This window comes from Marmota flaviventris, chromosome 2, assembly GCF_047511675.1.
Source record: "Marmota flaviventris isolate mMarFla1 chromosome 2, mMarFla1.hap1, whole genome shotgun sequence".
NCBI lineage: Eukaryota > Metazoa > Chordata > Mammalia > Rodentia > Sciuridae > Marmota > Marmota flaviventris.
Window position 1 is genome coordinate 95,794,728 of NC_092499.1, and position 14,327 is coordinate 95,809,054.

Sequence of the window (14,327 nt, forward strand, 5' to 3'; positions counted from 1 at the left end):
TGAATCCACAAGCTGTGTGGTGGCTCGTGATTGTGTGCCCAGCCAGACTGCGGCATTTGGCGGCTTGTACGGGGAACTTCTAAAGCTTGGAGGTAAGTGAAATTGCTCGTCCCTGAGGAAGAGCAAAAGAATGGGTGACCAATTCAAAAAACAATATGCTCTTGTTTTGACTTATTTTGTTTTTATTTCAAGTTGCCTGTTCCTAGAACTTTCTCAGGCAAACTGGAGAAAATGGTTGACTCAAGGTTTGAAGTTATTCGCCTCCGAGCAAGAGAAATTGTTAGAGGAAGGAGGCACCCCAGTAAGACCAACAACAATTAGGGCATATGTTGATACAATACAAAAATGTAGCACATGGCCTTTTAAAGACGAGTTATTAAGTATATCAATGGGACCATCATGGTATCCTGTAGAAGGATTTTTTCTTCAACAAGAAAGAGATGGCTAGTTCTGTTTACTACATTTGTCTAAGATCTTGGTTTTTACAGACATCTGATTAATTTACAAAGCTAAAGTGTTAAAATATCAACCACTAAATATGAAATCAAGTACTCTTTACTTATTAAGTTCCATAAGGTAATATATTTAAACATTATGTGTGTTTTCATAAATTGGTAAATGGAAAAAGGTTTAATATTGCTTTGTATCTCTGTCTTTGCTAAAACAAGGTTACTAAGAGTTAAGATTCTATCATGTGTAATTTATATACAAAGAGTAGAAAAATTTTCAGTTGGGTTTCAATTATAGTATTATAGTACCATAAAAAAAACCATGAAAGTCTTTCATCTTATTAAAGTGGAGTAATTTGTCTAAATCAGAAATTTTATAAGAGTTGTTTCAAAATATGAATTTATAAAAAGGGTTAACGGTTAAAAAAGAGAAAAAGATTCAAGATGTGGAAATATATTTTAATATGAAAGGTTAAAGGAGAAAGAAATGTTTCTAGATGAGATAATCTCTGTGTGGTAAAGTAAAAAGTTGTAAAATGCCATTTAAAAAGACTTTGAGGAAACTAGACTTACTTTAAAAGCTTGAGAAAGGAAGAAAGAAGAAAAAGGTTGCTGATAGTAGGCCCGCCCTGGCCCCTGGGGACTCAACCCCCAGTTCTTTGTTATGCATGTCAATGTGGCCAGCTCACAAGGCCATGACGCAGGCTTGCGGTTCCCTGTTTATCTGCCTCGCACATATGTGTCTCGGGAACATCTTGACCTGTTCGAGCCTCCTGATAGGGGACGGTGACGTGACGGTAACCCAAGGACGCAGTTATTACTCTTCCCTCCTCACTTTTGAGTAATTTCCCGCAGCTGTTAAAAAGATATATAAGGGGAACAAATTTGGCAATAAAGCACGCGCGCGCACGCTCCCTCCTGGATGAAGAACCTTGGTGTCCTGTGTATTTTTTAACCCCGACGTCCCTCGCCGGACTCGGCTACGTTGGCCGGACGCGGCAAAAGGTATTTGTACATGGCAGATTGAGACAAAGCTTCTCAATGGAGTTAAAAAAAAAAAAAAAGGCCTTTGGTTGAAGGGCAGCCATGTAAACTAACATTAAAGCGATTTAAACAGAATCTAAACCTCGTTTAAAAGAGTGAAGTTGTAGGTGGTGAAAAAGTACATTTAAAAGTACAGTATAGATGATAATTGGAAGGCTTTAAAAGGTTAAATTGAAGGTGGACGAGATACCTTCATGGCGGAAAAAAGATTGCTTTATTGCATCATTCGAAGACTAGTTAATCTTAAAGGCATTACTTAAAAAATGGGAAGATAATAGGATAAAAGATATTTAGATAAAGAAGATTAAAAATTTAAAGTGAAAAACTTTAAAGACAGAAGTATAGAAAGTTAAAAACAAAAAAAGATAGAAAAGATGTAGAAAGATAAAAAAATGTAGGAAGACAAAAATTTTAAACCCACAAAATAGGAAGAAAAAAAAAACTAGGAGGAAATAAGCAACTAAGGGTAAATATACAAACCTTAGGAAAAAAAAAACTAGAAGATAGAAATAAGAAAAAATGGTTGAAAATGTCAAGTAAGGTATTACAGATAGAAAATGCAAAAAGCTAAGACAACTATTAGATACAGACATATACTTATTAAAGCAAAAAGAGGGAATTGGAAAGGGGTATATATCCCCCAAAGATAAACTTAAAATAACCCTTTTTACTCTAAACTTTTAAAATTTGGATTCATCAGGACTTAGTGCTGCAGAAAGACATATGTATCCAAAAAATGTACATAAGCCTAAAGTACTTTGGAAAGATATTCTAACAGGACAATGGAAAGGTCCTGACCCAGTGATTGTCTGGAGTCGGGGTTTTGTTTGTGTGTTTCCACAGGAAGAACAGCAGCCGATTTGGATTCCAGAGAGATTAACTAAAACAATTTCTGCAGATCGAAAAGAAGATGATTTGACTCAAATCCATAACAGCTGATATCCAGAACTCCAGCTTGGCCATTCTTACATCTGCGACAGTGATTAACAAGGATGCTTTTTTCAATAGCTATTTTATTATTGCATTTTTCCACATCATAAGGTTCTATTTTTATTTTTTGAGCTCATACAAACCTAGGTTAATGTTTTTCTGATCAGTTTTATTTTTTAACTGTGAAGTTTTTAAACATTGCAATGGAGATTTCACCTAGGTAAAGCTACAAGGCCTTTACTATTTTCTTATGTGTTGTACGTTTGTGTGCACATTTGTGTTTTGTGTTGTATGTCTATATGTGCGTATGTCCATATTTCTTATATGAGGAGCGCTCATGAAAAAATGGATCCGAATTATTATTATTATTTTTTTTATTCACGTGATTTAAATGGTTTAATTTAAATTAGGTAAACAGCTGTTAAAGATTGTTTTTAAAGGTGGTTAACAGATCTGTTTGTTTACTAATTTAAATTAGGTAAAAAGCTGTTAAGGATTGTTTCTAAAGTAGGTTAACAGATCTGTTTGTTTACTTTCACCTTTCCTTTTCATTATATTCAATAATTCTTTTCAGGATAATGTCTTTTTAGCATCATTGCCAGAATTCCTATCTTCATCCCAGTGCCGGTGAAGACAAAGATAAAACCAGACTACAGCTTCTATCATAGCTATCACAGTAAACTGTATAAACTGATGCATCAATGAATATAACTCAACAAGTAATGCTCAATCAAGGAGTTAACTTACTTTGGGAGGAAACGGATTTTGGGAGGAAATGGACATATTGATAGATTCCTCCGCTTTGAACTGCTTGCAGAACTTGCCTGGACTATGTAACTATCGTTTGGTGCAGTGAATTGTGGTAATGCTGGCATATCTTTGCTGATGGTGTCACTAGTGATGCAATTTTTATTTCCTTGCCAGCGCACCCCATGTTAATTGTGGTAGTGCTGACATATCTTTGCTGATGGTGTCACCAGTGATGCAATTTTTCCCAAGGAGCCGCCAATTGGCTTGGTGTCGTGGCATTTCTGTATCCTCCTCCCTTCTGCTAGTGATGGTCTAAAATTTGGGGGCCAATGGCTTATGCTGGACCGGTAGTCAGTGACGGGTATGATCCAATTGCAGTGGTATCAACCTAAGACAGGAGGCTGACGCCTAAAGGTCACTTTTTCCGATGACGGGTAAGAACCATATGTTGAATTGGACAACCTACCAGGCACGGTCCTCAAGCCACATTAACCTCACTCTCCCACTGGCACCAAGGCCAAATTTGGGGGCCAACAGAGGTGAGGCAAAGAACCTCACCCCCCCCACTGGTGCATAGACCTATCCACAAGTATGGCTGTATGCTGGACCGGTAGTCAGTGACGGGTATGATTCAATTGCAGTGGTATCAACCTAAGACAGGAGGCTGACGCCTAAAGGTCAGTTTTCCGATGACGGGTAAGAACCATATGTTGAATTGGACAACCTACCAGGCACGGTCCTTAAGCCACATTGCTTGTTGTTTAATTAATCAGAAGGGGGGAGATGCTGGGAGCCATTAGCCAAGTAAGTAGGTATGACAATTTCCTTGCCAGCGTACCCCATGTTGCTGACATGTTGCAGTGACATTGAATGTAGGTGACCTTGCTCAAGGACCAAGGCGGATTAGGGTGTTCCCGGTTTAAGATAATCGTGTTTAGGGCGTTCCCAGTTTAGGTTCCAGGTTTAAGGTTTAAGATTATTCCTGCTGGGAATAGGGCGTATCCTGCTGCCTGAGTTCCCCTTGAGTTCTCACGGGATTTAGACAATATATTTTGGAGATAGATGCCCAGTGGACGTGGATTTGGGCAGAGAATGTGGATTTGGGCAGAGAACGTGGATTTGGGCAGAGAACGTGGATTTCCCCAGAACGTGATTGTAGACGGCTGGTGTGAGTTCGGGAATAAAGAGTTGCTGTCTGAATCTACAAGCTGTGTGGTGGCTCGTGATTGTGTGCCCAGCCAGACTGCGGCATTTGTGCCCAGCCAGACTGTGGCAAAATATGTATTAAATCATATGGAAAATGAGCTTTGGAAAAAATAAAGCATGGAAGAAATAAGGAATGCCAAATAGAGAGGCTTTGAACTTAAATAGGATGATGAGGGAAGGTCTCACTGAGGGGATGGCAGTACAATGAGAGTCCTGTGGAAAACTGTAGGGAGAGCGACTCAGGAAAAGGGGATACTGCAAGCAAAGGCCCTTAGGTAGGTGCATTGAAGAAGCAAGACCAGTTAAAGACTGAGTTTGGTACCCAGTGAAGGAAGGTGAGATACCTGGGGGATGATGGAGAATAACAGAAGTAGGAAGCCCCAAGAGCAGCTTCAAAATAGGAAGATATTTTATATATGAATGAACATACAACAATGGAGGGAAGGTGTGCTGCTGATTCCCTCTCCACCCTGAAGTACACGGATGTGGAAAAGAGCTACCTATAAGGTGGCATCATGTAAGGAGAGCCAGGTTAAGGGAGCCTGCTGTGACAACACTGAGAATGAAGAGGAATGTAGGAAAGAAAAGAAAGGAGGGAGAGAGGGAAGGAGGAAGGGAGGCGAGCCATTACCAATGTCTGGGAGTGCCTGTGCTAGCTCCTATGCAGATGGTGGGAAGAATGGAGTACAGGAGTGTGAATAACGATGAGAGGATGACAGACGAAATTTATTAGGTGATAAGGGGAGAAGGAAAATGAAGAAGGATATAGAGGAGCTGGCCAGTGAGCTCCCCAGTGAAGCAGGATGAAAGATTTCAGTAGTGTCCAGGAAGAAAAGTCTGCTGTTCAGGAAGTCAAGGACGGTGGGGTGGGTCTGAAGCATTTTATTTTAAGAAAGATGGAGTAATTAACTGTGGCAATTGAGGCTGGGAGATGGAGTGATTCAAGTGCTGAGAAATCGACAGTCAGATTTGGCAAGATGAAAGTCGCTAGTAGGTCTTGACAGGATAGTTTCAGGGGTGTGTTGGGATTGAAAGTCTGAAGAGGTAGATTAAACTAAAAACTTTAGACAAATTAAGTTTAGCAGAATTTAACTGAGCAAAGAACTACTCTCAAACCAAAAGGCGTTCAGAGAGCTCCACTCTGTTAGGCGGGCAGCCAGGATTTATGGATGGAGAATGGAAATAAGAAACAGAAACAGATTGATGGGCTAGTTCAGTGTTTGTCTTACCTGACGGTGGTCCGATGAGTTGGCAGCCTGTGACTGACTGGAGCTTGGCAGCTGTGATTGGGCGAGGCTCAGCTATTTGTTACAAATGTATACTCCTAAATTGGGTTTTATAGTCAACTTGCATACTCTGTTTGTTGGGTTGCAGTTTATTAGGCAAGGACAAAGTAAGGAGGCATCCTCAGGCCAAATGTGGTTCAGTTTAACAGGGAAGGGAAAGACAAGTTGACAGTGAGTGATGTCTTTGGCTTTAATAGGTGGAATTTCTTTTTTATTTTTTATTTTAATTTCTATTTATACATGACAGTATAATGTATTTTGACAGAATATAGTTATATAAAATATAATGTATTCTATTAGATCCCCACTCCTGTGATCATATATAATGTGGAGTTACCCTGGTCCTGTATACAAATACAATACTAGGAAAGTTATGATCAATAAATTCTACTGTCTTTCTTATTCCCCTCCCCCTCCCTTCCCTTTGTAACCCTTTGTCTAGTCCAATCTATTTCTATTATTCCCCTTCCCAACTTCCCTTTTTTTGTGTTAGCATCCACAAATCAGAGAGAACATTCAGCCTTTGATTTTATGGGACTGGCTTATTTCACTTAGCATGATATTCTCTAGTTTCATCCATTTACTGGCAAATGCTATAATTTAATTCTTCTTTATGGCTCAGTAATATTCCATTGGGTATATATATATATATCACATTTTCTTCACCTATTCATCCATTTAAGGACACCTAGTTTGTGTCTATAGCTTGGCTATTGTGAATTGAGCTGCTATAAACATGGATGTGGCTGTGAATAGATGGCATTTCTACTATTAGGGTGAGGAAAAGAGAAAGAGAAGATCTTGGGAAGGTTTTGCTTGTTTGTTTTGGTTTGGTTTTGGTTTTGGTTTTTCCTAATATATGTTGAGATTTGACAGAATCTAACATATATGGATATATTGGATTTTTTTATATATGCCCAATTTCTCAATATATTGAGAGGTAGGAAAATAAGCAGTCCAAGATCAAAATATTACTTTCATCACTTATAAAACTGTTGGTAGTTGAACTTATTTCTATTATCTAATATGTAAATGATAATGTTTTATGGAGAAGTAGGCAGATTTATCTGCCCAGTCCTTGACAGTGCTGAACAACTGCAGACCTTCTCTTTTAAGGGTCTGTCCTGGTAAAATTAATGATTTAAAGGAAAAGAATAGAAAGTGAAAGGAAGGTGGGACTAAGCTCAGCTTCTCTGTTCACCAATCAGAACATTCACTTCTTCCCTGGAGGAGTGAATGAGCAATTCTCCCTCAACAAGGGTCATTCCCTCATGTATGCTTGTTGATGGAAAGGACCAGAGACAAGGAAACTGATCTGCAGGAGAGGAGAGAATTTGATTACTTTCCAGGAGGTGAGACCAAATCCACAGCATTTGATAGGAATTAGGAAAGTTTATATCATTTATCAAGAGCACAGGCAGTTGATAGGGGTGCAGATATACTTAGATTGAAATTTGGTGTTGGAAGATACATTTTCTCTTCTGATTGTTCTTATTTTATGGTGAGATAGGAAGTGAGATCATCAACCATGAGTAAGAAGAGAGCAGGTTTGAAGAAACAGAGGTGTGAAACTATTTTCTCAAAAGAGTCGGAAAGTAAATTGACCAGAGAGACAAAGAAAATTGGCAGGGCAATGCTGAAGGTCCATTTGAGCTTTGTGGTTGTAAATTTGAAGTTAGTGCATGCAGCACGGTGGTGATATATTCCCCTCCCTGTCCTCACTCTGCTCAGTTTCAGGAAGAGAGAAGATAGAGGGTTGAATTCAGCCACAGTTGTAGTTGTGCCAAGCGAGTCTAATGGAGAGAGAAAGGGGGAAGGATGTTTACAGTGCATACAGGGAGTGATGGATGATGGGTTTTAGTCTAGTTAGAGAAGATAGAAATGAGAAAAGAAGGTTGTTATAAAGGGGAAAGGAGTATGGGCAATGAACTAGAGTTCCCAGTGTCTTCCTTTTAAGGGAGAATCAGGTTAGGTAGTGTCTTCCTTTTAAGGGGGAATCAGTTTAGGTAGATGTTAAAATAAAGGGATGGATATTCAGAGAAGGGACTGAGGATGTGGAAGATAAAGCCAAAGAAATAATATAAATGACAGAGAACAAGATTGAAGGATTTTAATTATTTATATCCTTCCTCTTGGTTGTAAAAGGAGAAATTGGCCATGTCTGGTGGTAAGAAGGGCAATCTTACCACAGTCCTAGAGAAATCTGGAAAGCTCCCCAAATTATGGTATACTGAGCTAACCTCTTTACTAATTTTTGTCCAGAATTTCCTTGCTTTCTGGATGTTGGTCTACTGGATGTAATGTATTATGTTTCAAATTTTCCAAAAATTCCTCTGGATTTTTTATGCTAATGAATTTTTAAGATTGATTTGAGTCACCATAGAAAAATATTAGAATTCTCCTCTTCCTCCTACTCAAAAGTAAAATTTTCCCCTCCTCTGAATTTCTCGTAACCCTCTACCTGAATCTCTCTTGTAATATTTATTATAATTATTTTTGTGAATCTCATATATCTATGATTTATACTTTCTATTATATGACAGTATCCAACACTGTACCTTACATAGAGAAGGTCTAAAATAAGTACACATGCAAAGCATGAATAAAAAGCAAGGAATAAGCTAAGAGTGAGGAAAACTGCAGCCTAGAACCATTCTGCTACTCACTATGTACATGACCTTGAGCAAGTTATTTAACTTTTCATATTTGCATCTACAGGGTAGAAATAATAAATATCCTGTCTACCTAACCGTCTGCTGAAGCTGTAAGAAGTGTGAGAACTAGAAGCAGTATTTGAAAATGCTTTGAAAACTGGTTGCAAATTAGCTAATTCAAAACTGAAATTAAAAGAGTAGTAATTCAGAAAAAGACAATTTCATAATTTGCAGGAAGCATTTCATGATATGCTTAAACTTTTTTGGCTCAGACATCTCTGGAAATAAAGATTATATAGGACTCATATGATAATTAGGTTCTCTTAATCTGCCATCCTCAGCATAGAAGTCCTGCTGAAGGGAGTAGCCTTGAACTGACTGTAACTTCAGTTCCAAATTCTACAAAAATTTTCAAAGATTTCATATCATACCTGAAATGCTAACATCACTAATTTATTCCCTGGAGTTAAAATATTGCCTTTATTCTTCAAGTTCTGTTTCAAAAATAGAGAGAGAAATGGCACAGTATATGTGGCTTGGATTTGAATTCCAGCTTTGTGGTTTAGTGTTTGTATGACTGTCACAAAATTTTCTAATTTTTCAAATAGATATAATAGTAGTTATATCATTATCATGAAGACAAAATAAAATTTCATAAGGTATATATAACCGTGTTGGCTCATGCCAATCACTCAATAAATGTTAGATATTTTAAAGTCATCATAAAATCTCTAACAGCATAGTGAGAATAACAGATGAAATAGAAAACAGATAAAGAGAATCAACAAGTCCAAAAGATTGTTCTTGAGAAAAGGTTAATAAAACAACCAAACCTATGAGGAAATCAGCCAAGAAAATAATCAAGGAAGAACACACAAGGAAATACTAGAAATGAAAGAGGACTATAACTGCAGATACAGAACAGATTAGAATTTAATAAGAGAATAGTGTTAATACTTAGTGCTAATAAATTTGAAAATTTAGACAAAATTGATCATTTCTGAAAACAAATTATAAACTACCAAGCTTGGGAAGAAACTGAAATTTAGAATAGCCCGCCAATCATAAGTGGGTACTATCACCAAAGAACAGGTAAAATAAGGTAGCATCACACTTTGAGTTGCATGCAGTAGGTAGCAACAACTTTGTAGACGTGCAGACAAGCAATTAAATATATCTGATAGGCAGGGATGGTAAGAAAAGAATAAAAAGGAGAAAGAAGTGTATTATATAATGTTGCTTATGAAACTCAAAACACACACACAGCATATGTTGCAATAACACATGCAAAACAAAGAATTCACATCAAACTTATTAGAATATTTGCCTCTAAGGAGAATAGGGAGTGAAGGGAGGGAGGGAGGGAGGGGAAGTAAGGAGAAAAGAAGAGAAATAATACAATGGAAAGATAGCAGCATGTTCAAGGATCCAAATGTTCAGTATTGTAAATATACCCACGCTCTCCAAATTGATTAATAGATGCAATATATTCCAGCATAAATTTTTATAAGGTTGTTATTGGGAGTTGACAAGTTGATTCTGAAATTTATGTAGAAGAACAAAAGGTTAAGTATAATCACTATACTCCTAAGAAAGAATAGCAAGGCAAAGAGACAAAGAGAAATTATAACTTATTGCTTTAATACTTAAGAACAAGATCTTGTTGCAAGGATTTCAAATAGACTTATGGAATATGATACAGAACACAGAATGGCTTATCCTACAGAACCCCACATATATGGACATCTGATAGATGGCAGGGGGAGGGGGAGGATATAGACTATGCAATCAGTGGAAACATAGTGAGGCACTTTGTTATGGATGAAATTGTGTCTCCCCCCCAAAAAAAAATCATAAGTTGAAACCCTAACCCTATATGTGACTATATTTGGAGACAAGTGACAGAATTAATGACATCATAAAGTGGACTCTTCATCTGACAAGAATGGCATCCTTATACAGAGAGGAAGAATTATCAGGACTCTCCTTCCAGAGAAGAGAGCCTGTGAGATCATAGCTAGAAGGTAGGTGTCTGCCAGCCAGGATGGGAGGCCTCACTAGAAACCAACTCTGATGACACCTTGATTTGACCTGGACTTCCTGCAAGAAAATAAATTTCTGTTGTTTAACCCACCCAGGCTGTGATATTTTGCATTGATTGCCTAAGCAGATGCAAACATTCTAGGCCATCCATTTGGGAAAATAATAATAATAATTTGTTTCTCATAACCATACATAGAACCAGTTATTGATAGAGTAAAGACAGAAGTGTGAAAATGAAACTTGAAAACTTTCAGTAGATAAATAGGAGACTATCTTAAAGATCTTATTGATTAGGAATGCTTCCTTAAACATCATAAAAAAGGTAGCCAGAACAGAAAATACTAGTAATTTTGACTACATGAAAATTAAAATCATTTGTTTATCAAAGGGCATCATAAAGAAAGTATATAATAAAACATACACACACACACACACACACACACACACACGACAAAAAACAGTACCAGAGGAAAAATAGCTAAAAGACATGAATCCAAAAGAGGAAATATAAATGACAAATAAACATATGAAAGGTATTCAGGCTTATTAGCATTTAGAGAAGCACAAGTTATAATCCCAATGATATACTCTTTCATACACATGTGATGAATGAGTATTCTAGTCTGGCAAACACCAAACACTGGCAAGGATGTAGGATAGGCTGATATTTATTATATTGCTGGGGTAATTGTATACTTCTACAATCATTTTGGAAAGCAATTTGGTGTTAGGCAGTAAAATTAATGGTGGATCTACCCCAAGACCCTGTCCTTGCCTACATATTTTGTGTCTTAGAAAATTTTTTGCATGTGTACAAGAGGAGAAATCAGATAGGAATATGTTTACAGAAGCAAGGTTCGTATTAGGAAGAAACTTGGCAGAGCATAATGTCCATATACAGAGAACGGGTAATAAATTGGGATGTAATCAAAACATGAAATGCTAGACTGTAGTGAAAATCAATGAACTATATAGCACGTGTATTAGCATAGGTAGATGTGAAATCATATTGAGAAAAAAAGCAAATTACAATGACATATTCTATTTATGTAAACTTAAAAAAAACTTGGAAACATACCAATGCTTGTTTAGAGATGCTCACATATGTAACAAAATACAATAAAATGGAGAGGAATTATAAACATGAGGAGGAAAGGAAAGGAATTCAGTGGGGGATGCAGCAGTGCTATTGGCAGCCTATTTTTATCTTTCATTTCTGAAGCAGTGTGCTGTGTACATGGGTATTCGCTTTAACTTTATGCTATCTGTCACAAACATATGCACACATGTAGACACAAATAAAAATATAAGTAGAAATATATATGTTCATTCATATAAATTATATTTATTCTTCTACATGTATGAAATATTTCATAGTAAAAGTGAAAACGAAGAAGTGGGGGAAAAAATGAACTAAGCCTGCGGTTACCATAAAAAGAGTTTCCAACACAAGCTATGACGATTGATGCTCAGACTTTCTATTTCTTTCCCAAGCCTGGAAAATCACCCTGTCCTGTGATTTCACACAATACAATTCCAAACAGGCTGTTCCTGGGCGCACACACACTCATATAGATCCCCAAAGACACACACAGAGATGGCAGCCAGATTGTCACCTTTCTCTCCCTTCTTCAACACAAAGGGGGACGATGAGGATCAAAGTCAGCCTTGAAGTGAACTATCCAGATTTCCTTCTTTCTATCTAGAAGGAGGAGGGCTCAGGGTGAGGAGAGGAAACTTCGTAAGGCCCTGGAGAGGATTGTTTGAAGAGTCCGAGGAGTGCTGGTCTGCCAGGAAGGCATGTGTGGAGTTGACCTTCAGAGAGCAGGATCAGGCATGCCAAATGTGCTCACCCTTCTGAGATTCTTCCTTCCCTTTGACATTGCTAAAAATGGAATCAGCTGCAAACAGTATGTGACTGTGTATGATAATTTCTGTGAAGCTCCTCAAGGGTAACATTTAGCTAGAAATGCAATATGGCCTGGGATCAAAGTATTATTTTTAAGATTAAATGGAATAACATTCTGGCAAGCCAGTAAAACTCCAGACAAGGGGCCCACCCTTTTAAAACTTTGCATTCTCCCAAGACACATCTCCAAGCCCTTATGGAGGCTACACCAGCTTTCCAGTGGCTTCCCCTGCTGGAGGTGAAACTCATATGGCTCTACACAGTCTCCAGGGACCACCACATACTAACAGCACCATGTCATTCCTGAAACAGAAATCCAAGAAAACTGCATGTCTTTTTAGACTGATTATAGTTTGTGAAGTCACCCTATTCTTTTCACAATGTGTTTGCTTGTGAATTCAGGCCACATGGGAATAGAACAAGTTACATGTAGGCCTTTTACTAAAACACCATTTTGACATGATTTGTCTGCCCTTGGCTCACAGGGAAGTCTACCTCTGCTAACAAATACACTTCACTATATCTGTAGTGAATTTTGAATTATAGGAACTGCAAAAACCTACCAGCCCCACCCATCAGCTGCAATATATTTATATTAATTCTAAGAACTGGGAAGCTTTTTGAAGAAAGAAGAGCTCTTTGGGTTTTCTCCTAGTCATTCATGTGTCACCGGATGTAATAAAATCATACCACATTGTGTTTTATTTTATTGTGAGGAGCATGCTGTGACATGTGTAAGTAATGGAATTAGCTTGAGTAGAGTCTGTATTTAATACAAACTTCTTACATGGCAAGTGTGGCCTGGACCTTGGGTTGGCTTGGGTTACTCCCCCAGCTTCTTCATAGCTTCCCCTAGATGCACAGTACACACTAAGTGCTAGATTAGCTGTAGAAGCAAAGCTTAGAATGGCATGATTGGGACCACTTACAACCCACAACGAAAGTTTGCAGGAACAGAATTCATCTGGAAAGTATATGAGTTCCCCCTTCACTGAGTGTAGTTTGTCTGCTTAAATACACATATATACTTACACACACAAACACACATGCGGGCGCACACACAAACAGTGTTTGAATCTAATTAAGCACACATGCTGCCTACCATTGTGTCTTTCTGTGGCACAATTGCTGTGATAGTGTTTTTTCCAGCCAGGGATGATGTCCCTGATTTCTAAAACAGGACCATCCCTGCACACAATCCCCTGCTAGTTGATTTCAGTGCCCCATCTTTTCCCCCAGTCAGCAGCCCTGCATGACAATGTCACTCTTTCTTATAGTTCTGAGGACACTCAGATAGGGAGTTTGTTATTTATTTGCTTAACAAAAAGAAGAGCTCATTCCAAAAGCATACAGTGAAGGGGAGCTGGGCCACCAGCTAAATCCTACTTTTGTATTTGATGAGCTTTGTTGTGGATTTGCATACTCGGTAAGGAAAATTGACAGACACTTTTATTGTTTCACATCCTATCACTGTCTCTCTTTTGTCCTCATGAACCTCTCAAATGTTTCCCTTAATTTTTAAAGTTTTGTCATTCTCATAGAGGTACAAAATCAGCAATGTCACTGGAATAAAATGACGAAAGATAGATGATGTCCTTCACAAATGACATTGGAAAGACAAAAAGATAAATAAACACAAATAAAAAGTTTACACTTCTATAGCTAATCTAACATCTATTCAATATTAGATTGTTTGTTACCAGGTTTTTAGAGTATTATTAGATGATTACTTAAATGAGATTAACAAACAGCCGGACATAGTTGCATGCATTCTAATGTCACATTGCATCACACTAGCCACTGTTTATCTCTTTTAGAGTTTACCACAAACCATTGTATAGATGCAGAAGAAGTTTAAAGAAGGAAATAACGACTTGCTATGGTCATCAGCTAGTAAGTGGAAAAGCAGGAATTCAAACACTTGCCTACAGACTCTATAACAATGATCCCTATCTCTGATCAGCCCATGTCCTGAATTGGACTGCCTGGAGTAAACTTCTGGCTTAGCTATGCTGTATCTATGCTTAGCTATGCTGATTTCCATGAGCAAATCACT